Here is a 25,700-nt window from a genome sequence, read left to right on the forward strand (position 1 = left end):
TTCTCCGCTTTTATTATATTAATATTTTATTGTCAGCGATTTGTAAAATTGTTTATTAATATTTATTTTTAGAGTCAAGCAATAGTAATTTCATTCATACCAAATAGTTTTGTTTGAAAAACAACAGCGATAACTGTAGTCCACCCATACATGGTTACCAAAGTTGGCTAAAATAATAATAAACAGTTTAAAATCCACAACTAGAGACTGTGTTAAAACCATAGCATCACTATTTAAATACGCACACACATATATGACACGTGGCTTCCGAAAATAAGAAGCAAATAAATATTGAGAGGCAAGTATCATTACTCTTAGGTCACCACAAAATTTCTTGATGCCCAGCCATATAACTCGCTTCTCCATAACCATTTCTTTAACCTTCAGTATTGTAAAGGGCAATGGTAATTATAACCTCTCAAAATGAGGACCTACTATTAGCGTAACGTCTTGCTAAATTAGAGTTACATAAACAATTTAAAGATACGAATACCTAACTCAATTAGTTATAAAGACTTATTCAGGCCACAACAATCTGGTTAACTGAAATATGAACACCCCTGTTGGCATTATAGAAGAAGGGAAGGCGATAATAAAAGGTTGCCACAGACTCAGCTTTGACCCAGTTTCACCTAAGCTAAGCTAACCAACAGCACGCAAATTTTTGTGGTGATTGCCTTAATAAATATGACTTGAAAATATCTAAAATTATGTATTATGCACTTCTGTGGTCTACATCTTCCGGCTTATGAGACCTGGACGGCCCCCAAGACCCCTGGCCTAATTCAACTGCACTTAACACAGTTGCGCCTCTAACCTGAAACCCTGGGTGTGGCCCTGATGATGACACCCCAGATGAATCGTCTATACTGATATCATAATTGGGATTTTGGTTTTTGAAGAAGAAAGTAGGTCTTCATATGAGCTTTGAATCCTAAAAACTGAACGACGGCATAAATGAAAAATAAAAGTACATAAGGGTGATTGGTCTTCCCTATAAATAATGCTATTATAATTGTTGCACAAAAAGAAAATATAGGGAAAAGCTAAACAGGTCTTCTCCCATACTGGAGGGGGCATAGAAATGACACACCATTCACACAAACACACACACACACAGCCTTCCGGCCGCCACGATCTCAATAAACAGTTAATTATTATTATTATTACACACAAACACACTCACTCGGTTATGTGTCCAACATTCAGAAGTAAGTAAATTGGACAAATACAAGTTACTTAACGTGTTAATAATATTACTATCAAGAATAAGGTAACAATTGTGTGTTGATGTCTATGTTATAATGTATCTCCCAGGTTCAACAGTTACGGTCTTCAAGCGCAAATACTAGGTTAGGAAATACATTAGTCATCAGCAATCAGAAATTAAATGGGGAAACAGTCGTAATTCAGCAGCAGGCTCACGTTTAAACTGTAACGCTACAGTCGACCAGCGGGAAAAATGGTACAGCCATATCGGGGGAACGATCTTGCTCCTATCTTAACCGAGTCCTGGCCAAAGGAAAATCTTCAGTTGCCCAAGAAATTGCAGTCTCAGCCTCAACCGCTCGAAAAAGAAATCTGGTGCATTCCTCCGCTGGGTGATTTTTACTTATATTGAACATCTTGATGTGTCGGCGTTTCTTAGTCGTATAGTGAAGTTATTTTAACTAAAACGCGGCTTCCCACACTAACCGCACATACGGTGTTCCTAAATTTATTAAACGTATGCCAGGTGTAATATATTATCTCAGTCCAACCGCACGTTGTTCAACACTTATAAAAGTAACAAAATAATACAAATAATAAACGTTTGCTATATTGAGTTACTCCACGTGTAAGTTTGATGACAATAAATTTTAGTGTGGGAGTTAAGGCAACAAAGTTCTGTGAACTCGGTAATCATTACTGTACGCTAAAATCCAAATAACTACCTGAAACCAGTGCTTTAGAGTAAATAGCTACATGTCCACACAGATTAAACCTTACAAATTCTTAGAAACTTCCCCAAAAAACATACAACAAGCATGTCATGGGAAAGTTAATGGATTTCGGGAATTTGGTGTATGATGAAGCATTGGTCATACAAGCCAGACCAAAGCCAAGCCTTCAATTTTCCGTGTTGTGTGTTGGGTGAAGGAGAGGCCCCGCCACACAGCTGACCTGGCTAGCCTGAGGTATTTCCTGACCACCAGCCCCCCTGTCACCCAGCCGTAACGTTACCCCACGCCTACATCACCAAGCCTATTTCATAACACATGCGCGTCACCCACGGTTTTGAAGGCTTAAGTCCTTAATGCCATGAGAAAACAAAGGATCATTAATTGCCTGCTTATAGAGGATTAAATGTCCTGGTTTGAGCAATAAACTTCATACTCGTACAGTAGTGTGGTAGAGTGACCGATCAGATGACTGAATGATGCAACACATTTAGATCACGCTGACTTGTAAAGTGGTACCGTACCATCAGTGACCTACTGTACACGTACAGCGGACCAGCGGTGATGACTTGATTTGTTTGGCAAGTAAGTTTCATCCTGCGAAGTGAGGGCCGAACTCCTGTAGTTTCATTTCACTTCACTGCATTATTTTTGAGGGCATATTTTTAAGTCTTCTTAGTGCTTGTCAAGTCGTCTCATCAAGTACTGATCCAGGGTGAACAGGGTTTGTTACCCGGTAGGTCTTAATCAGTCATGACTCTTGTGTATAAACGAAACTATATTCACTGATGACATGCAGACTTAATGTTGCCCTGGCCATCACATCGCTAAATTTGATTCATGCTTGGCTGTTCTTGTTCAGCATGAGTGACGTCAGCAGAAAAACTAGTGGCTTTTTTGTGTCAACCTGACAAAAAGCTTCGTGCACATAAAGGACAGGTCGTAGCGAGGTTAGTCGTTATAGAGGTAGTGAGAGAGGGTCGTGATGTGTGAGTATGTGATGGTGATAAACTCAGCTACGAGACCCAACAGTTTGTTTCCTCCCTCTCATGGACCAAGATGCTTCCTTCCTCCTCTACGTCATCATAACTCAAATAAAGAAAAAGAGGGGAGAGCGGCATCACACCGCCGTGGGTGAGATCGTCCCCCTTCACACACACCATAGCCGCACCGTCACCCTCCCTCAGCCCTTCATGCTGCAGGATCCGCGGCTCGATCCCCTTTACGGGGCGGCCTTTGTTATGGAGGTGTCAGGCGCCTCTGGGTAAACACATCCAGCCCCCGTACCACTCCGAGTCTTCAATTTACCCCGCTATTGACTCCAGGCGACACACAACCACCTTTACATAACACACATTCGTAATGTGAGAGGCGCCCTCCACTATGGACACAGTCTTAACCACTATTTCATCAATATTTTTTAAGTACTGTAACCGAGCCCTCCATAAGAATCTGGCAGAATATATATTTTTAGCATGAAAGCCAAGCGTGTTAAGAGGAAGACAGGCAGGGAGGGCAGGCTTGGTTCCCAGGGGAAAGGTGAAGTTTGGTTATGTTGGTGATGGTGCAGATCCTACCCACTTACGCAAGAGGCCGCGTAGAGTGTTTGTTACTAAGTGATCATAAGTTGGGCTGGGGATGTAGGCCACCGTGAACACTCACAAAAAACACAACGTGACTCCTAGGATCAGCGTCAGGTACAGTATACTCACACAACCAGACGGATGTGGGTACAACAGGAGCAAGTTGGCGAACTAGGTTGAAGGGATGTTAGTACACAAGGAACAAGTTCACGTGCATACAGACGAATTTAGTAACTACAAACAGACGGAATATTAACTGTAGGATAAAGCTCGCTCACATGTAGACGGATGTGGGTACAACAGGAACAAGTTCACGTACAGGTAGATGAATATTTGGGTGCACGAGGAAGAAGTTCACATACAGGCAGGTGAATGGGTACACGAGGAACAAGTTCACGTACAAGCTGACGGATGTTGGGATACAATGGGAACAAGCTGGCACACAGACGGATATGGATACAATAGGAATAAGTCCCCGTACGTAGTGACGGCCATAAGTGGCGGTGGTGAGGATGTGTGTGTTGTAAAATGTAAGCGTGGAGCTGGTGTAGATGATGGCGGGAATGACAGAGGTATTAATGAGGACCATTGTCGGGTTGTCGGCAGGCCCAGAGTGGTGAGCCTCCTGCCAGCACCGCTCTCCTCTCACGCTCCTCCCTCGTCTCTTTATTGTTTTGTCTTACTACACCACCAGCTGACTCCTGCCACCACACCCACCACCTTGTGTGTACTGCCTCTACCTTCATCGGTGATTGTGTATTGTCTAAGCGTATACCTGTATCTGATTATTTATCCAGCTACTCCTCCCACACACAAAAAAAATTATATATATATATATATATATATATATATATATATATATATATATATATATATATATATATATATATATATATATATAACACGAATACAGTGTACATTAGAAAGAAATTCACAGTATGGAATGATGTGTAAGTGCCATCATAAAAATTAGTGCACATGGTCCAGGCAAATTGGGAGGGCCGGAAGAGCAAGAGAGTTTAAGTGAAGCGTACTTGTTGGGGATAAGACGGTGGGCGCGGGCGTTATATAAAAGGGGATGCGGGCGTGCGAGGTGAGGCTGGGTGGGGTGGGGGTGCGGGCGGCGGTGGTAGGTGCGCGTGGCCGGCGGAGCGTAGCGGGACAGCGACGCCGGGCCACCGCTGCGGGACTGAGCGTCTTTGTGAGTCGGCAGCTTCGCGGAAAGCATGAGTTGCACAATCAATGTAATGGCCCCGCTAACAATGGCAGTCTTGGTCAATACTCGGGGCGGCTCACCTCCTCCTCCTCACCACTCTCTCTCCCTCAGTGACTGGTGGCCACGACGCGCCACCAACACATGCTGCTGCTGCACACTCACACCCCATACACCACCACCTCACTGTCTAGCCCCAACACATCACAATATAGATCAATACCCCACCTTGTCCAATTCTCAACACTTCTTTTTAGTGGCGACTGTGACTGTGTTAATTAACTGTCGGGTCACTGTTTAATAATGAGGGTTATGACTGTACGTGTGGTGGGCAGTGAACGGTAGATTGTGGGTTGGTGGTGGAGAGTCACGGGGTGGCCAGCAGGGTGGGCACTGGGTGGTATGTGTGGTCGAGGTAGAGGGTGGTGTTGGGTGGGTGTGGGACGCTGGTCACAGACAAGGGCCACCTTTTTCACCCTCACCGCCCGCTGTCCGCCCCTTGCTAACCCTACGCCCCGCTCACCACATTACCCAGCTCACCGCACACACTCATTGCTCACTGCCACCACCACGCATCGAGTATTATCACTGTAAATCTTTCACACACAAATATAAATATAAAAAGTTTCCTTACTGGCGAGTTACGATTGTGGATGCTCAGTGGTGATGGAGGTAGGAGACACGGGTCGGCCATACATCTGAACCGCTTCGCTTCTTCCGCAGGTCCAGTCTCTTTACCTCTCAGCTGTCACAACCCTCGCCCTCCAACCCACCAAACTTGCTACACGCAACCTCTGCCCTTCCCTGGATACCTAACCCCTGGCCCTCTCCCTTATCCTAAACGTCATCACTCCCCTAAACCTTATTTGCCACTAATTTAACATTCCGTGTATGACCGCCCAGCCCTCCTGTGTTGCCTCGCCTTCTCAACACCACCCACCCCGGCTCTCCTCCTTGAGTGCTCCACCCCACTCTCTTCCTGCCCCAACCCCAACACCCCGCCCTTCACACTCCACCACCCAATCCTCTTCCTGTCTCAACCTCAGGCCCCGCCACGCTATCACCGCCCTCAATCTTGTTGCTCTAATCCCAGATCCACCCAGCCCATATTCTTGTTGCCCCAACGCCAGATCCACCTTCCGTATACACTATTCCTTCACCAACCCACCCAAATCTACGCTCTTCTTGCCTCAATCTCAGATCCGCGCACCTTTCGCTCTTCCTGCCCTAAACCCAAAGCTCCCTACAGCACCCGCTATCATCACTCCATCTCACACCGTCCACCATCACAAACACCGTCTTCACTACACCATCAAAAACCTCGCCTTTCCGAGCGCTAACGTCTACTGAGGAAGATTGTGGCGCCCTCAGGCTCGTTGTGCATCCCGCTCTTGGCCTCCTGGGTGTTGCCCTCAGGTTGAAAGTGCAGCCTTTCACTGGCCTCCGTAAGCACATATTCCCCTGGGTTGACATCCTTTGCGCTTCTTCAGCTACCCCCCTCAAGGCAGTATATGGGCCTAGATTTTCCCAAAATGTTTTCAAGGCTGAGAACTTGAGAACTCATGCAACTTCAGTAATGACACAAAATATAGTGTTGGGGCCCCCGGTAGAACTGGGCCTGGACATAGGAAGCGGTCCCCTTAACGGGCCTCATTAGGAAGATGATTTTCCTGGGGAAGATGTCAAACAATGCCCCTCCCACTCTCTAGGCTTTACCCTCCTCGGTCCACTACCAAGCTTCTACCGTGACAACTTGGTTACCTGGGCTGTTACTGTTTGTTGCCCGGCAGCCAAGGTACTTAAAAGAGCTTGGTTGATCAGGAACCATTTGATACGCTATTAGTTTCCCCTAGAAGACCTTCGCTGGTCTTCAAGCGATGATTCGTTTGTTTGTTAGTAACTAATTGATAATTCCAAAACTTCCGATATTGATATAATGCTCTCAGTATTTGTGGCATCTCTTCTTCTCACTCTGTTTATCTTACTCCCTCTACCTTATCTTTACTGCAGGGTTGGTGGTGCTCCTGGAGGAGGCCTCCATGTGTAAAAGCTTCACCTTGAGTATAAGAGCCAGCTGTACCCCTCCCTGCCCAGGGGTGGGTGTAGGGAAGTGCCCCACCACCCCCTCCCTCAGCAGGCCTCCGGGCGGACATGCTCCCCCGCACACGTGCACCTGGTGGTGGTGGTGCATGCCTCGTCACACTCCCCGGCTACCACCTTCCTCTCGCCTCTGTGGCCGCCACTACACTTACCCCTGTACTCCACCATTACACTTATCCTTGTCCCTCGCCACTACACTGTCCCTCTCCCCCACCACTACATCTATCCCTCCATCCCCCGCTGGCCGCCACCCCACTACAGTCTCTAACTACCCACTTGCTCCATCATCGGCCGCTCGTTACCACCATAACACAACTCTAATAGCTACATTTACCGTGCCAAACACTCGAATTACACATCTAAATTACTTAATCTCGATTTTCTTCGGTAGTTGGCTGTACACACCAGGTCAAGCAGCCTCGATGAACGACTCGCTTTGTCTTCGTTGTAATAATCTGATGGTTAACGTTAATTACAACCGTCCACTAACATTAAACACCGTGAACTATGCCATTTACAACTGTCCTGCAGCATTAAATAATCAACCGAATTATTTACACGAGTCCAAAACCATTTACAACCACCTAACCCTCAAATAAGCCAGTTACACTACCGCAACATAACTTATAAACAAACGTCAAATAGACTTACTAACTACCGTCACATTGCCCCCATTAGCGCTCGTCAGAACAATGTAGAAACAACCGTAACAAGGAATAATTAGCAATCGTCAAACATGATATCTTAATTACTTGGTGTTTACGTGGCAATTAGACGCCAGGTAGTTAAGTGTACGGAATTAATTACCGTAACATAACCAATACACAGTCGTCACATAGAACACTAATGGCTATAACATAACAACTGAGAATGGTTTAAGTGTCGTAACCACCGTCACAGAATACAATTAACCACCGTCACATAATACACTAATCACCGTCACCTAATACACTAGCTACCGTCACACAATACACTAATCACCGTCACAATACACTAACCACCGTCACCTAATACACTAACTACCGTCACATAATACACTAACCACCGTCACACAATACACTAACCACCGTCGCACAATACACTAACCACCGTCACATAATACACTAACCACCGTCACACAATACACTAACCACCGTCACACAATACACTAACCACCGTCACACAATACACTAACCACCGTCACACAATACACTAACCACCGTCACACAATACACTAACCACCGTCTCTAATACATAACCACCATCACACAATACACTAACCACCGTCACATAATACACTAACCACCGTCACACAATACGCAATCACGTCACATAATACATAATCACCGTCACCTAATACACTAGCTACCGTCACACAATACACACCGTCACACAATACACTAACCACCCAGTACACAATACACCTAACCACCGTCACATAATACACTAACTACCGTCACATAATACACTAACCACCGTCACATAATACACTGTATTTCGTCACATGGCCACTAACCACCGTCACATATTACACTAACTACCGTCACGTAATACACTAACCACCGTCACACAATACACTAACCACCGTCGCACAATACACCAACCACCGTCACATAATACACTAACTACCGTCACATACATTAATCACCGTCACATAATACATAACCACCGTCACATAATACATTAATCACCGTCACATAATACACTAAATAAATGGGTGTGGGTGGGGCCGTCTTTCGGGGGGTTGTGGGTGGGGCCGTCTTTCGGGGGTTGTGGGTGGGGAGCGTTTTTCAGGGGTTGTGGGCGTCATTCAGAGAGTTGTGGGTGGGGGCGTCCTTCAGAGAGTTGTGGGTGGGGGCGTCCTTCGTCTCGTCCTGTCATCGTAGTAGAGTCAACACAGGGAGTCCGGTCCGTCACGCCACTACACCCAGAGTGTCAGCCCTGGCGACACCCCTGACAGCCGGAGGTCTCTCACTAACGCTGGTGGAGGTGTAGTGTGTCTCTCTCTAACACTGGTGGAGGTGTAGTGTGTCTCACTAACACTGGTGGAGGTGTAGTGTGTCTCTCACTAACACTGGTGGAGGTGTAGTGTGTCTCTCACTAACACTGGTGGAGGGGTAGTGTGTCTCTCACTAATGCTGGTGGAGGTGTAGTGTGTCTCTCACACTAACACTGGTGGAGGTGTGGTGTGTCCTCACTAACACTGGTGGAGGGTGTAGTGTGTCTTACTAATGCTTTGAATTGCTGGAGGTGTGGTAATGTCTCTCACACCCAATGTGGTGGAGGTGTAGTGTGTCTCCACTAACTTATGGTGGGTGTAGTGTGTCTCCACTAACACTGGTGGAGGTGTATAGTGTGTCTCATAACACTGGTGGAGGTGGTGTGGTCTCTCACTAATGCTGGAGTGGAGGTGTAGTGTCTCTCACACTAACACTGGTGGAGTGTGGTGTGTCTCACACTGGTGGAGGTGTAGTGTGTCTCTCACTAATGCTGGTGGAGGTGTAGTGTGTCTCTCACTAATGCTGGTGGGTGTGATTATTGTCTCTCACTAACACTGGTGGAGGTGTAGTGTGTCTCTCTCACTAACACTGGTGGTGTGGTGTCTCACTAACACTGGTGGAGGTGTAGTGTATCTCCACTAACTTGAGGTGGGTGTAGTGTGTCTCACTAACACTGATGGAGGGGTAGTGTGTCTCACTAACACTGGTGGAGGTGTAGTGTGTCTCACTAACACTGGTGGAGGTGTAGTGTGTCTCACTAACACTGATGGAGGGGTAGTGTGTCTCACTAACACTGGTGGAGGTGTAGTGTGTCTCACTAACACTGGTGGAGGTGTAGTGTGTCTCACTAACACTGGTGGAGGTGTAGTGTGTCTCACTAACACTGGTGGAGGGGTAGTGTGTCTCACTAACACTGGTGGAGGTGTAGTGTGTCTCACTAACACTGGTGGAGAATTGTAGTGTCTCACTAACACTGAGTGGAGGAGTAGTGTGTCTCACACTAACACACTGGTGGAGGTGTAGTGTGTCTCTCACTAGCACTGGTGGAGTAGTGTGTTTCACTAACACTGGTGGAGGGTAGTGTGTCTCACTGACACTGGTAGGTGTAGTGTGTCACTAACACTGGTGGAGGTGTAGTGTGTCTCACCCCAACACTGTGGTGGAGGGTGGTGTGTCTCACTAGCACTGGTGGAGGTGTAGTGTGTCTCACTATCACTGGTGGAGTGGTGTCTCGCTAGCTGCCTGGTGGAGGGGTAGTGTGTCTCACTGACACTGGTGGAGTGTGGTGTCTCACCCCAACACTGGTGGAGGTGTGGTGTGTCTCTTGCTGCCTGGTGGAGGGGTAGTGTGTCTCACAACTTTGGTGGGGTGTGGTGTGTCTCACTAACACTGGTGGAGGTGTAGTGTGTCTCACTAACACTGATGGAGGGGTAGTGTGTCTCACTAACACTGGTGGAGGTGTAGTGTGTCTCACTAACACTGGTGGAGGTGTAGTGTGTCTCACTAACACTGATGGAGGGGTAGTGTGTCTCACTAACACTGGTGGAGGTGTAGTGTGTCTCACTAACACTGGTGGAGGTGTAGTGTGTCTCACTAACACTGATGGAGGGGTAGTGTGTCTCACTAACACTGGTGGAGGTGTAGTGTGTCTCACTAACACTGGTGGAGGTGTAGTGTGTCTCACTAACACTGATGGAGGGGTAGTGTGTCTCACTAACACTGGTGGAGGTGTAGTGTGTCTCACTAACACTGGTGGAGGTGTAGTGTGTCTCACTAACACTGGTGGAGGTGTAGTGTGTCTCACTAACACTGGTGGAGGGGTAGTGTGTCTCACTAACACTGGTGGAGGTGTAGTGTGTCTCACTAACACTGGTGGAGTGTGTGTGTCTCACTAACACTGGTGGAGGTGTGAGTGTGTCTCACTAACACTGGTGTAGTGTGTCTCACTAACACTGGTGGAGGGGTAGTGTGTCTCACTAACACTGGTGGAGGTGTAGTGTGTCTCACTAACACTGGTGGAGGTGTAGTGTGTCTCACTAACACTGGTGGAGGGGTAGTGTGTCTCACTAACACTGGTGGAGGTGTAGGGGGTTACCTCCATCATACTAAGAAAAGTATGCTCCCTGGGGCAGCACATCTCACTGGTCAGACCCACACTTAATTTTGACGTCTCGTGGCAGGGTTAAGTTAAGTGTTCCCAGGCTGGACTCAGACTACCTGGCGTTAACCCTGCGTCGATTGCTGGGGTGGTCCTCCTCCCTCCCCTGTACCTCTGTCTGAGACGAAGCTTCTCGGCTGAGTACCTGATCAAGCAGGCTGTTGCGGCTTCCAGCACACAGACCGGGGTGACCACAATAGGTCGGGTTGAATACTCGGGTATTAAGACTTCATAAATAACATTAACACACCTGGGTCATGATTCTCAGACGTTTCTCTGTTAAATTGTTGAACTCTAAGTTACGGATGAAAGTTGAGTATCAGGTAAATTTCAACGTCATTTTGGCAGCTGTCATCTAAGAAAAGCCAGTTATATGCACTCTAACACATCCAGTCAGATGGATAATTCAACGTACGAAACTTTTGAGAACCCGGAGCCGGGTCGTCAAACACCACTATCAGTTGAAGTATGAGAGCAGCAGCAGCGGTTCAAGGCTACTGGCGCCACCAGTACACGACGATACCTCCGCCAACATGGTACAATTTAGAGCGGTGACGGCAAAAGGTCGGCGCGGGTTCCAACTTCATGAGACGGTAATTGGGGCGTTCAAGGGCACACACACACTGGTAAAGCTTACGTGGACAGCTTGACCTTATTCTGTGGCAAGAACAATGGATTATATGAGTTGTGGGTTTACCGGTTCTCAAGGTCGGGGATGCTGCCATCCCGGCTATACCGTGGCGTTAATTACCCTGAGAGTAAGGGGATAGTTAGAGGCGGGTAGTAGTGTGTTACCCTCGTCTGATATCCCCACGCCCCGCGCGGCCACCACTTCCTGTACCACTCGCTCTTTTTTGGCACCTCCGGGATTACACGGTCTGGAGTGGGTGTGTCTTGGCCTGTCCCTGGTTGACATGCTGACCTTTTGTGTGTGTGTGTGTGTGTGTGTGTGTGTGTGTGTGTGTGTGTCTGTCTGTCTCTGTGTGTGTGTGTGTGTGCAGGTTCACGAATATCCCATATCCACAAACTCACGCTTGTGTGTACAGCAAGCTCACATTATACTTTCGGAGCCTTGTAAAGGGACCTGCGGATGACCCCAGACGGACTGCAGCAGGATGCAGACGAGCCTGAGGACATTCATTACAACAATCAGCCAACGGCGTCATCCATCACCCAGCTCAGCAGGCAGCCATAAGTGCACCGGCAGCCGCACTACCTGAGTAGCACCAGCCTCAGGCAGCGTCACCCTGGGGGCACGCCAATGTCGCCGCCCACGTCTCACTTCGCCACCTCTACCTGCCCGGATTTCCTTGCATGTCTAGTATTCCGGGCGAGTGGTGGCGTCACCGTCCGAGTGTGGCGGGTGACGTCAAGATGATTCCGTAGCGAGTCTAAAAGCACACCTGCCTGGGAGGTAGCCAAGCGGGGCAGCCCTACAGCGTCACTCAGCTGCTGGAAACTCATGTTTTGTGTCATGTCGGTTGTTAAAGAATGATGCGGGGAAATCAAGAATAACAAGGAGAGATGCACGGGCGACACCAAGGTGACACCAGCACCCTCAGTCTGGGTCTTGCTGTGACTGAGGGAGCAGCAGCCCATTGGGTCACCCCAACACTTTATTCTGAGTCTCCGTCAGCCAGAGGTGGACCGCAGGCACACCCTAAAGTTCCTAAACCATAATATTTATGCCTATTAGAACCACAAAGTTCATTCAGAAGTATCAGAAAAGATTGTTTTTTTTAAATAATCATATGACAAAGACCAAACTTGTCACATACACGTAGCAATAAAATAAACCTCATACACAGTGATGAAGAATGCAGTATAAACAATGCTAAGTTAACACCAGCGTATTGTGGTCTGCTGGGGTGTAAAATATATAGAGTGAAATCTAGAACACCACTAGCGCATTTAACGAACACAAATAGAAGTATCTAAGGTATCTACTTACTGCAGGAATTGTAAGTAAAATTACAAAATATTTGAGTGAGAGAGAGAGAGAGAGAGAGAGAGAGAGAGAGAGAGAGTGTTTGGTCTCGGCCGGAACGGAGGAGGATGGGCTAAAATACACGATATCTTCTGAAGGTATAAAGTCGAGGTAAATCACCGTGTACACCCTAACGACTACCTTAAGTACAACGGCGCTTACAATGCAGCTTGTCATTACCAATACTACCACCATTAAATGCATCCATAACGACCAGCTTAGGTCAACTACCACCAGCCTGCACTATTGTAAGTACTCATGCGTATCGTCACGGCCTATTAGGTGTACCATAACAGCCAGCATACACCATTATATCCGCCCATGCGTACCCTAAAGACTAGCCCAGTGCACCATGACGACCAAGTCAGGTGCACCATAGCAACTAGTCAGGTTCACCATACCGATTGGCCAGATGCACCATTATAACTAGTCAGGTGGACCATAACAACTAACCAGGTGCACCATAACGACCAGCTAAGTGCACCGAAACGACTAACCAGGTGCACCATAACGACCAGCTAAGTGCACCGTAAAAACTAACCAGGTGCACCATAACGACCACCTAAGTGCACCATAACGACTAACCAGGTGCACCATAACGACCAACCAAGTGCACCGTTACAACTCGCCAGGTGCACCATAACTAACCAGGTGCACCCATGAATAACCAGCCAAGTCCATCATTAATGACCTAGTGGACGGACAGGAGTTACCAGCACGAGCAGGGAGCTACAGGGCAGTGTTGGAGGCAGGTGAGGCAGTAGCGTGTGTGGCGGGAGTCCATCACCGTGGCGGGACAGCAGAGTACGACGGCGTGGTGGCTGACGGCGCCCCCCACTGCAACTTGTAATTACAACCAGCAATCGTTGAGGCGGCCCTCCTGCAGTTATGTCTGGCCGCCTTCACGCTCGCTATACACGTAAACAAAGCTCCTCCCGTGAAACACCACCACTGCGGGAAGGAGGCGGGCGAAGGTTTCATCTGGCGTAGGTTTCCAAAGACGTGGAGGAGAATGCTTATTTACCTATCTCAGAGAGAGCGTCAGTGCAAGCGAGCGGTCGAACGTTTCGTCAGGCGTATAGTCTCCATAAGTGTATCATCACAGGATGAAGAAGAACGCCTGGCGTTGTTGATTGCTCGTGCGGGCGCTATTTTTATAGTACGGACCCAATTTCGAAACATTGCCTGCGCGATGTTGATCTGAAATACACACACCTGTTTTTCCTTTCGTCGTCCTTGGCTACATGTTTACATTTTTAACTCCATGTGACGTAAGTTCCAAGATTCCGTTCAGAAATTTCAAGACTGGAAATATAAATCAAAACTATTTTGCAATTAGATGTCTAACCACACAGTGTGTGTGTGTGTGTGTGTGTGTGTGTGTGTGTGTGTGTGTGTGTGTGTGTGTTATAACCTTTAGTAATATGTTTTTTATTAATGCACGAGGAAAATTCATCGAATGTAACTGATCCCCTGGCCTGAGTTAATTAAACGAGTCAGAGACGTGGGCCAGGTGGTGGCAGGTGGACTCGGCCAGTCACAGGTCTACACACACACACACACACACACACTATATCACTCACTCCCGTCTCCCTTCATATTCCTCCTGCTTTATGAATTTAATTAACAAACAGTGCTAATTGAAAAATATACAAACATTGGTAATTTAAGGATAAATAAAGAAGATTAGTTTGAAATAGATAAACAAATCCCAATTAGAATACAAACGATTAGTATTACGGTAATTTAAAAGTGAAGTGATTAATAATAAAACTACTACTGTTTTTTTAAACGTGGCCTCCAGTCTCCCCCAATAGCTACTACTACTACTACTACTAATGATAATAATACTCCTGTAATAATAATAATAATAATAATAATTCGTCCCGAGGAGAATTGGTCCCAGTACTTATATCATTAAACCATTGAGTACAGTGTGTAAGAATATTATTATATAACATGTGGTGATAATAGTGAGAGTTATTGAGACCAGGTATGGGGGGGTGGGTGAGTGTGTTTTCGCTCTTGTTTACAATAACGTTTAACAGCTCTAGTTAATAACAACGTCCGACAGTCTTTACAGTGAAGCCCGACAGCCCTAATAATTATGTCCAACTACCTTAATAACCACGTCCAACAACCTTAATAACCACGGTCAACAGCCCTTAAAAACCACGTCCAACTGCCCTTAAAAACCACGCCCAACAGCCCTTAAAAACCACATCCAACAGCCCTTAAAAACCACGTCCAACAGCCCTTTAAAACCACGTCCAACAGCCCTTTAAAACCACGTCTAACAGTCCTTTAAAAACCACGTCTAACAGCGCCAACGCCACCACTCAAAGTCAACCACGTCAAGGATATATAAAAAAAAAGTTTTGCAGGCTTCAATACAAAGAAAATATCGTAGTTTTTATCAGTTAGTTTTCATGGGCGTATGTTCCCGTTTTCTCTCCAATAATATTTATCTGACATATAAAAAAGGATGAAAAAACTTGTTAAAAGATGTGACGTTATTTGAATGAATTTTAAGGTATTGGTGGGTTGTGGCGCAATGGTCGTTGTATGTATGTATCTGTGTGTGTATGTATGTATGTATCTGTGTGTGTGTGTGAGGGGATCAGGGGGCACAAAAATTATTGATAGGGGGGGAAGAGAACTTTAGGGAGAGGGTAATAGCATAACAAGGTGTGGAAACCGACAGAGCAACAAGTATAAATGCCCCCCCCCCCACACACACACACACACGTGTCACAATTAAGTCGCCAGGGTCGTTCATGTCGCCATTATCATATTATTTTGTTTGTTCTCTGATGGAGTACAAGATGACCACTGTTACACTAACGGGATCACTATAGCAGGAACCACTGTAACAGGGACCACTGTAACAAGAGACCACTGTAACAAGAGACCACTGTAATAAGGGACCACTGCAACAAAGGACTAATGTAACAAGGGACCATTGTAACAAAGGACCATTGTAACAAAGGACCACTATAACAGGGCCCATCATCATGTGTCGACTCACGCCTATACTGACGTCAGCACTCCGTGGTCCCACTGCCATATGTTGGGAAGCTGGGCTAGTGCCTCTTACCCTACTGTGATCGCTACCCGGGCCTAGTGTGTGTGTGTGTGTGTGTGTGTGTGTGTGTGTGTGTGTGTGTGTGTGTGTTATCCTGGTGACTTTGTTATCCCAGAATGTCTGTTACATCAATACAGCATTTCTCTTTTGTGTGTTAGCGCGTCATTGAGTCCATGGGAGCTACAGTGTCTGTCTATTGGTGTGTCATAATAAACAAGCTATATACAGGTTTTCAGGTGTATCTATATGATTGCAGGTTTAGGTGTAATGAATAGGTCTGGTATTTTTCATATGGTGATATTATGTTGTCCTAATAGATTCAGGAAGTGTATTCAGGGATGTCAAAACCATAACAGGTTTGGTGTGTCAAAGAATAGGTACTGTATTGTGTTTTGTATACGGTGAAGGTGCCGTATACAGTACAGGTAGTCATTTGTGTGTGGTGATGGTATTATTATTGTGTTACTGAACCCGACAAATGATTATAAATATATGGAAAACCGACAGTTATCTTTTAGCATTATTTGTTCAGTTTCTTGTGTGCGTACAGTACATGCAATATTTGGTGTATCAGTGTAGCCACCAACTAACAGCGTATTTACAACTTAACTGCGGCAAGACTTGTTCACAGTGTCACTTTATATTAGACACTAATGACATACAACCAAATTATGTAAGATTTGTCCGTTGTCACACACACACACACACACACACACACTAAAAGTTCACTCACAGCTGAACTATGTGGCAAGACTTGGCTACAGTGTCACCATCACACAGCCTACTAACAGCTTACTCACAGCTGAACTATGTGGCAAGAGTCATAAAGGTTTCCTTGTATGATCAGCCGGTGTGTTTGTGAGGACTCGCTGTGTCACGCTGGTCCACGTATGTTCCAGTTGGGTCGTGAGTGTGGGTGTGAGGGAGTGTGGTGGTGGGGTGAACAATGTGGCAAGAGCTGGGAGAGAGGCAGGCGGTAATCCCCACCACCAAGCTTACCCAAACGTTCCCGCCGCCCGACAACAAGGTAAACCCCCTCCCCAGCCACCCCCTCCTCCCCCTTGCCTTTCCCCTGTCAGCAGAGGCCATACGTCCTGGCGGCCCCCCTACCCGGCCCCTCCCCGGGTCCATCACGCACCGTGCCGCGGCCCTGATGGAGGCGAGGGAGGCAGCAACCACTGTGGAAAAGGAAGCTGACCTCGGCCCCCGCCCCCTCCCAGCCCCCGACGCCCCAAACACCCACGCTCCCCTACTTTCCCCTAACCTCGGTATCACATGGCCGCCGTCACCCACCCGCTCACGCTCACACACACACACACACTTCTCAAATCCAACGTGACATCTCGCCTGGACTCCTGGCTCCCTCACCGAGCCACAGAGGAAGGCTGGCCAGGCCGCTCTGCAAGGCTGGGATGGCTGCCATACTAGCCTACTCCTTATTGAACTGAACTATCTAGCAGGGCTGACCGCAGCACTAGTTTAGGATAACCGCCACACTAAATTGATCTGACCGCCACACTAAGTTAAGGTGGCAGCCACACTAGGTAACCGTGGCCGCCACACTAGGTTAAGGTGGCCGCCACACTAGGTGAAGGTGGCCGCCACACTAGGTTAAGGTGGCCGCCACACTGGGTTAAGGTGGCCGCCACACTAGGTTAAGGTGGCCGCCACATTAGGTTAAGATGGCCGCCACACTAGGTTAAGGTGGCCGCCACACTAGGTTAAGGTGGCCGCCACAGGTGGCCGCCACACTAGGTTAAGGTGGCCGCCACTCAAGGTTAAGGTGGCCGCCACACTAGGTTAAGGTGGCCGCCACTCAAGGTTAAGGTGGCCGCTACACTAGGTTAAGGTGGTCGCCGCACTAGGTTAAGGTGGCCGCCACTCACAAGGTTAAGGTGGCCGCCACACTGGTCGCCACAATAAGTTAAGGTAGTCGCCACACTAGTTAAGGTGGCCGCCATCAGGTTAAACCTGGTAGCCACGCACTGGGTTAACACAGGTGGCCGCCACACAGGTGGCCGCACACACTAGGTTAAGGTGGGCCACGCACACTGGGTTAAGGTGGCCGCCACACTGGGTTAAGGTGGCCGCCAGGTGGCCGCCACACTAGGTTAAGGTGGCCGCCACACTAGGTTAAGGTGGCCGCCACACTAGGTTAAGGTGGCCGCCACTCAAGGTTAAGGTGGCCGCCACACTAGGTTAAGGTGGCCGCCACTCAAGGTTAAGGTGGCCGCACACTAGGTTAAGGTGGTCACACTAGGTTAAGGTGGCCGCCACTAGGTTAAGGTGGCCGCCACACTAAGTTAAGGTGGTCGCCACAATAAGTTAAGGTAGTCGCCACACTAGTTAAGGTGGCCGCCACATCAGGTTAAACCTGGTAGCCACACTAGGTTCAGGTGGCAGCCAAACTTTGTTAAGGTGGCCGCCACACAAGGTTAAGGTGGCCGCCACACAGGTAAGGTAAGGTGGCTGCCACACTATGTTAAGGTGGCCGCCACATGGTGGCCGCCACACTATGTTATGGTGACCGACACACTAGGTTAAGGTGGCCGCCACAAAAGGTTAAGGTGGCCGCCACACTAGGTTAAGGTGGCCGCCACACTAAGTTAAGATAGCCGCCACACTAAGTTAAGGTGGCCGCCACACAAGGTTAAGGTGGCTGCCACACTATGTTATGGTGGCCGCCACACTATGTTATGGTGACCGCCACACTAGGTTAAAGTGGACGCCAAGCTAGGTTAAAGTGGCCGCCACGCTAAGTTAAGGTGGCCGCCACACAAGGTTAAGGTGGCTGCCACACTATGTTAAGGTGGGCGCTACACTAGGTTAAGGTGGCCGCCACACTAGGTTATGGTGGCCGCCACACTAGGTTAAAGTGGCCACTACTCAAGGTTCAGGTGGCCGCCACAATAGGCTACCGTTCTAGGATTAACTGACCCAATGCTAATATGGAACTAACTACTTTGCTAGGATTGGTTGGTCTCCCGAGCTAGGATGACGCATACATCGCTCTAGGGTACCAGATGGCCGTGCTAGGCTTCTCGACCATCATGCTGGGGAGCTGTGCTAGGCTGGTCGACCATCATGCTGGGTGGCCTTGCTAGGCTTTTCGACCATCATACTAGGTGGCCGTGCTAATCTGGTCGATTATTATTTTAGGTGTCCGTGCTAAGCTGGTCGACAATCATGCTGGATGGCCTAGTTAGGCTGGTCGACCATTACGATTGGTGGTCGTGCTAGGCTGGTCGACCATTACGATTGGTGGTCGTGCTAGGCTGGTCGTCCATCGTGCTAGGTGGCATTGCTAGGCTGGTCTACCATCATGTCAGGTGTCCGTGCTAGGCTGGTTGACCATCATGCTAGGTAGCCGTGCTTGGCTGGTTGACCATCATGCTAGGTAGCCGTGCTTGGCTGGTCGACCATCATGCTGGGTGGCCAGGCAAGTTGAGCTAACCGCCTTGCATGACCAGTTGGCTGGCTGCTTGGCTAAGCTTCAATGGCCACAAGGCTAGGTTTGTCTGGCTGTCATGCTAAGCTAGATTGACCACGGGGAATGCCTGACTTTTCGGGTAAGCTGGCAGGGCCATCTAACCTTACCATAAGGTTAAGCAAAGTTTTTCATAAGGTTCTATTAAACTGGCCATAGGACTAGACCTAGTTGGCCATGGAGCTAGACTATGCTGGCTACAGGCTGGACGAAGCTGACCATAGGGTTAGACTAAGCTAGCCACGGTGCTAGAGTGACCGGGCGAGAGTTCTAACGATGGTGGTGGTGGTGGTGGTGATGGTCTGGTATGTAATGAAGATTAAATGGATCAAAGAGTCCTCAGGTCTTTGTTCTGTTCATAAATACACAAATGTCAGTCAGTCAATAGATAAATGCCATTCTCGTCTTGGTGTTACAAAGTACAGTAAAAAAATATGTATCTCAAGGATGTTACATTAAATATCTATCGTAATTATGGATCTACATTGTCAAATATTACAACCATTTTTATCCAGAACTGGGGAAAAAAATATCTACGTACAGTCCCAGTGCAGTTTAGACTTCATCTGATTTTAAAGCTTTGTGGAACAGTCGTGTTAGACATATCCAGTATTAGGAAAATTATAATTTCACGAAGCTGGGAGAATCCGGGTCATGGTGTGTGACTCATGTAAGGTTATTAATCGTCATTATCTTGAAGATGACAGTGCATGAGATCTGAGGTAGCGAGAGTGAGTGTTCACGTGTTTTAATAACTAATTGTGTTTGAACTGTGATGCAACGTCTGCCGGGTGTCGTTCATGCATGTATGTGTGTGTGTGTGTGTGTGTGTGTGTGTGTGTGTGTGTGTGTGTAATAAGAGTTAATGTTGGTCTCGGTGGTGTCAACAGTGGTGGCGGTGTTAATGGTGTTACGAGGCGTGGAGGATGGAGTGTAGGGTGTCGACAGTGAGGGTGTAGTGAAAAGCGACGTACAAGCGGACATAAAACACTTGTAATGGTGAATATGTGGTGGCCATCACAGGAGCCTAAGAGCGGATCCTTGTGTGGGTCTGGTAGGTGTGTCCATGCGTGACAGTGCGTGAACCCGTGCCTGAGGTCATGCGTGGCTCCCTGCGTGAGCCCGCTGCTTTATACAGTACTCTCACACACACACACATGATATTATGGGTAGTATAATAAAATAGTACTGGAGGAGTCACGACACGTCCTGCTGGTCACCACCACGGTCGACCGGTCCTGCACTACCTACGGGGGACACCACCTCTCCCTCACACTGCCTCTGAAGGGAGACACCACACTATCAACTGGAGAGGTCCTTCTCCACCACACCACCAACTGAGGAGGTCCTTCTCCACCACACCACCAACTGGGGAGGTCCTTCACCACACCACCAACTGAGGAGGTCCTTCTCCACCACACCACCAACTGGGGAGGTCCTTCACCACACCACCAACTGAGGAGGTCCTTCTCCACCACACCACCAACTGGAGAGGTCTTCTCCACCACACCACCAAGATACGAGACAGTCTTCCCTGCCACTACCAAAGAAGGGTACTGTTCACTGAGACACTCACGATACCCGAGTCAGAAATTATTCCTTACACAAACATCAGTACAGATCTAAGCATTAAGTACACGTTCAGTGTGGTGAGAGTTAAGGTGAAAGTGATGCCTTGACCTAGACGTGATTAAAACTTTACCCAAAAGCTACTAAACTTAATGGAATCAGCCGCCATCCACAACACTGTCAAAGGGGAACACCGCCCCTCCACCACACACTCCATCAGGACAATCGACCCACCAGCTACGTGTATCTCTCTTGATCCTCACTCTACCTCCCTGACTTGTCCCCCTCCCCTCCCTGCCCCACAGTACGAGTACTCTTCCATGAATCCCTTTAAAAGTGATGCTAGCTTGGCTCGCTGGGTCGCCTACACAATGTGTGTGTGGGAATCGGTATTTAAAAAATTAAGTCGGGGAACAATCGTATATTGTTACCATCAAACCGTGACGACCTTCCCGAAGCATTATGACACGGCCATAAAACTGATGATTAAGAAACAGTAAAGGAAACACAGATGAAGAACAACATCCAGCCATTAGTGTAATAACTTGGCCTTCACGCTGAACAAAAGAGTTATTGAGATGCAGTTTTACATAATGGTACATGGCGTCGATTCTGGGGGTTGTATCTTACCCTGGCAGCTCACCCTTCGACGACCTGATTAACCCTTTGAGGACGAGGGTTTGAATCATAGTCCTAAAAGGGTTAAAATACCGTCCTCAAATGATTAAACCATCGTCCCCAAAGGATAAAATCACCGTCTCCAAAGAGTTATATCTCCCTCCTCTTCAAATATTTAACCATCGTCCTCAAATTATTAAACCATCATCCTCAAATGACTAAATCATCAACCTGAAATATTTAACCAAGCTGTTTCTACCTGCACCCTGCGAGCCAACTCACATATTACACGAATATTTTGAGAGAGAAAACAAACTAACTTGCCCGATTCTCTCTTGAAAACCTCCGGTGGTCCAACCCCATGACGTTTCTTACACTTGCTGGCAACACACAGAGGAGAGCCTCGGGCCCCGGATGTTGACACTGCGTTCTCTGATTGTGATCATTTCACTCCACCTCTTCACTAGGGACAAAATATTCATCCAGGAGCGGTGGTAGTGGTTGGGGAGATGTAGGAAGGGGTAGTGGTAGTGAGTGGTGGTAGTGGAAGTTAGTGGTGGAGAGGTCTAGTAAGGGATAGTGGTAGTGAGTGGTGGAGAGGTCTAGTAAGGGGCAGTGGAGGTTGGTGTGGTGGTGGGGGATCTAGGAATGGACAGAGGCTCTAGTGGAAGATCTAGGAAGGTATAGACTGTGGTGTAAACTTAGGACAAGGAAGTAATATACCATCATTTGATAAACTCGGACTATTGTTATCCTATTTAGATGAAGGCTGGGAACACTTATAAGGGCTTAAGTAGTGTGACGACCAACAGGCACCATTATCAAGAAAAGCCTCTGGAACAGCATCACCAAGACAACAGCAGCATCATCATCGAAACAACAGCAACACCATCACCAAGACAATAACAGCACCATCACCAAGACAACACCTTTTCCACCAAGACAACAACTCACCACCAGAACAGCAGCAGCAGTACCATGAAAAAAAACAGCACCACCAAGAAAACATCACCGCCAAGACAACAGCATCACCATCAAGGCAATAGCAGCAGCATCACCAAGACAACAGCATAACTACCAAGACAACAGCACCATCACCAAGATAGCAGCAGCACCCAGCAAGAGACAAGGACCCCCGGGGCAATTGAACAACGGAGGCACACGGGCTATCTTCCGCCAGTGTAATGTGGCCAAGTGGGAAACATGTATAGACGGAGTGTGATTGTACCCAAACGGTTATTCTTTCACTAGTTGTCTAACTCGGCGAAGTGCGTGGGTAAAATCCGAGCATTATGTGGGGGTATAATTCAATAGTTTTTTATTATTATTATTATTCCTTCCTCTCTCCTTCTTCCTTCTTCTTCCCAACCAACGCGAGGAAAACTTTTTAAAACTATCATCTTATAATTTATAATCTTCACCAGGTTTATGTGAGCATGAGGACGAGAGTATAATTGTTTCAAGGATTTCTCAGGGAAAAGCTTTAGGCTACCTATGGATTCTTCACGTCGACCGTCAATAGAATGGGAGTCTTATCAGGAGGAGGAGGGAGAGGATTTAGGTAACGCTGGTGACAACTTAGACGAGAAGACAACAAGGGTGACGGGGAATTGTACAGCCCCCTCCCTCTTCCCTTATTCCGTCTCCAGTTGCCTCGCGAAGTGTGTGCCCCGAGGTTGTTCCCGTTTGTTTGCGTTCTTGCTTTTCTGGGCGATATGTCAGGCATTTTTTTGCGAGGAAACTGAAATTTGGACATAATAGTAACTAGGTGTTTTAGCCATTTTCCTTTTATTTCTTAATTAATTACTTTATTTATTTATAGTTATTCTTTAGTTGTTTTTTTTACTCATATTGTACACCGTCCTCCCCCCTTCCATCTCCAGGTGCCGCGCGAAGTGTAGGGTGGTGTACTGTATATCCAATCCAAAATAGTATCTTAACGGAGGGGTCCGATGAATTTCAAAATGAACACTGCGACTCCTGTTGTCTCGGCAGGGTCACCCAAATCCTTCGTCCGATGTGTCATATTGTCTTAACATACAACTGTAATGTTTCTGTGCACTGAACATACCTCTATTTGTTTGTCATTCCTGTTGCGTTAAGCCACATTTAAGAGACAGCCTCTTCACCCACGACACAAAACCTCCATCAGTCAGGTCAGGAAAGACGAAATCTAGGTTGATAAAACACGATACACGGACAAAATGAAACACGGTAAAGCAGGACAAACAAACAATCGAAGTGCTAGAAACAAATTCAAACACGATAAAACAAAATACACAAATAATCTATAATTTAAAGTAAATAAAGTAATAAAACAAACAAACAAGCAAGACCAAGAACTAATCATAGCTTCGTAAATACGGCCCCAAATTAACGCGTCAGGAAAAGCGCACGTTGAGCTGACTAACGCACCCAATATTATAAAGCGGCATAACAGTAGTGTAGCATAACATGACGTACTAGCAAGAGTATTAACGTGTAATCTGTCTGTCTGTCTGTCTGTATGTCTGTATGTATGTATGTCTGTCTGTATGTATGTATGTATGTGATGCTAAAAAAGTTGTATGAATGATTGACTCTGTATAATAGTGTGTGTGCATGTAAGTTGAGGATGTGAGTCAGTAGGTGTGGTTGGCTCCCTCATGTCACCACTTCCTTTACACCTGTCTTGCATCACTCTCCTTTGTTATTATCCCCCCTCCCTCTTCCCCTTCCTTGCTTTGTGGTTTTTGCACCCTCCTTCATCCTCCCCTACACAAAGTAACAGATGAGTAAAGATAGATAAAAGATTTACATAGACTGAAAATTTTCTTAATGTTTTTTTTCTATGAGCTGTTCGTCACTCTAAGAGAACAGATACTTTGGATGAGACTTAATGAACTTACACTACGGTAATATATACGAGCAAATATTTGGATATACTGTATAGAAACTCCTTATCTCCAAGTGTTAGAATATATGTACCAAACAGCATTTGTTACTGTAGACGGGCAGGTGCTATGTAACATATTTCTATCTGTTACAACAATACGGTCTAATAAAGGGATTGTCTATATAACACAACCCATGATCTAATATTTTAATTAAACCAAGTTGTCATTTTAAAAGAGTCGTGTACTTTATAATATAATTAGTTATCGGAATATACACGACTAGATATAAGAATTTACAATAATAACAGAATACCTTAACTATCAATGAATGAATATTTTTCACAAAAACCCCTCGTCAGCATGAACTCGTTCCGCTGGTCAGGACGCTTACTAACGAACTACTTCAAACACAACATTTTTTTCGTATTTTTTTTCCCCGTGGGTGGTGACAAAGGCTGGCAGGCCAGGTAGGTATGTGGGAATTGGCTGAGCAGAGCCTTGGTGGTGAGTGGCAACCCCGCGTTGTGTGTGTGTTGCTGGTCCACTGGTGTGTGATGTGGGTCTGCCATTGTGTGTATATATATATATATATATATATGTATAATATGTATATATATATATATATATATATATATATATCATATGATCTAGTATAGATAAAACACTTTGTGTTTTCTTCTTCCTAATATATATATATATATATATATATATATATATATATATATATACATATATATATATATATATATATATATATATATATATATATATATATATATATATATATATATATATATATATATATATATATATATATATATATATATATATATATATATATATGTGTGTGTGTGTGTGTGTGCAAATACACGCATGCAGGCACTTATAAACGAATTCAAACACACACACATGATGTCCTTAGAGAAACTCTTGCTCGCTGGAAATATGTCGACGGCTCCATCATCGGGATCAGTGTGAACAACTCGGCTACCGACTACAGCGCCCTCCAGATTATACTAAAGTCTCCAAAATTGGGCCACCAACAACCACGTCACCATCAACCAGACCAAGACTATGGGTATGCACATCAACCTCCCCTCCGACC

The 25,700-nt window shown here is 46.6% G+C and overlaps 1 protein-coding gene across 5 annotated transcripts in view; it reads right to left on the bottom strand.

Moving 5' to 3' along the window:
• Nucleotides 1–25,700, bottom strand: part of LOC121855922 (mediator of RNA polymerase II transcription subunit 2-like) — an 85,457-nt gene that overhangs the window by 12,559 nt on the left and 47,198 nt on the right. The window lies entirely within an intron of this gene.

This window comes from Homarus americanus, unplaced genomic scaffold (genome assembly GCF_018991925.1).
Source record: "Homarus americanus isolate GMGI-L3 unplaced genomic scaffold, GMGI_Hamer_2.0 scaffold19117, whole genome shotgun sequence".
In the NCBI taxonomy this organism is placed as follows: Eukaryota; Metazoa; Arthropoda; class Malacostraca; order Decapoda; family Nephropidae; genus Homarus; species Homarus americanus.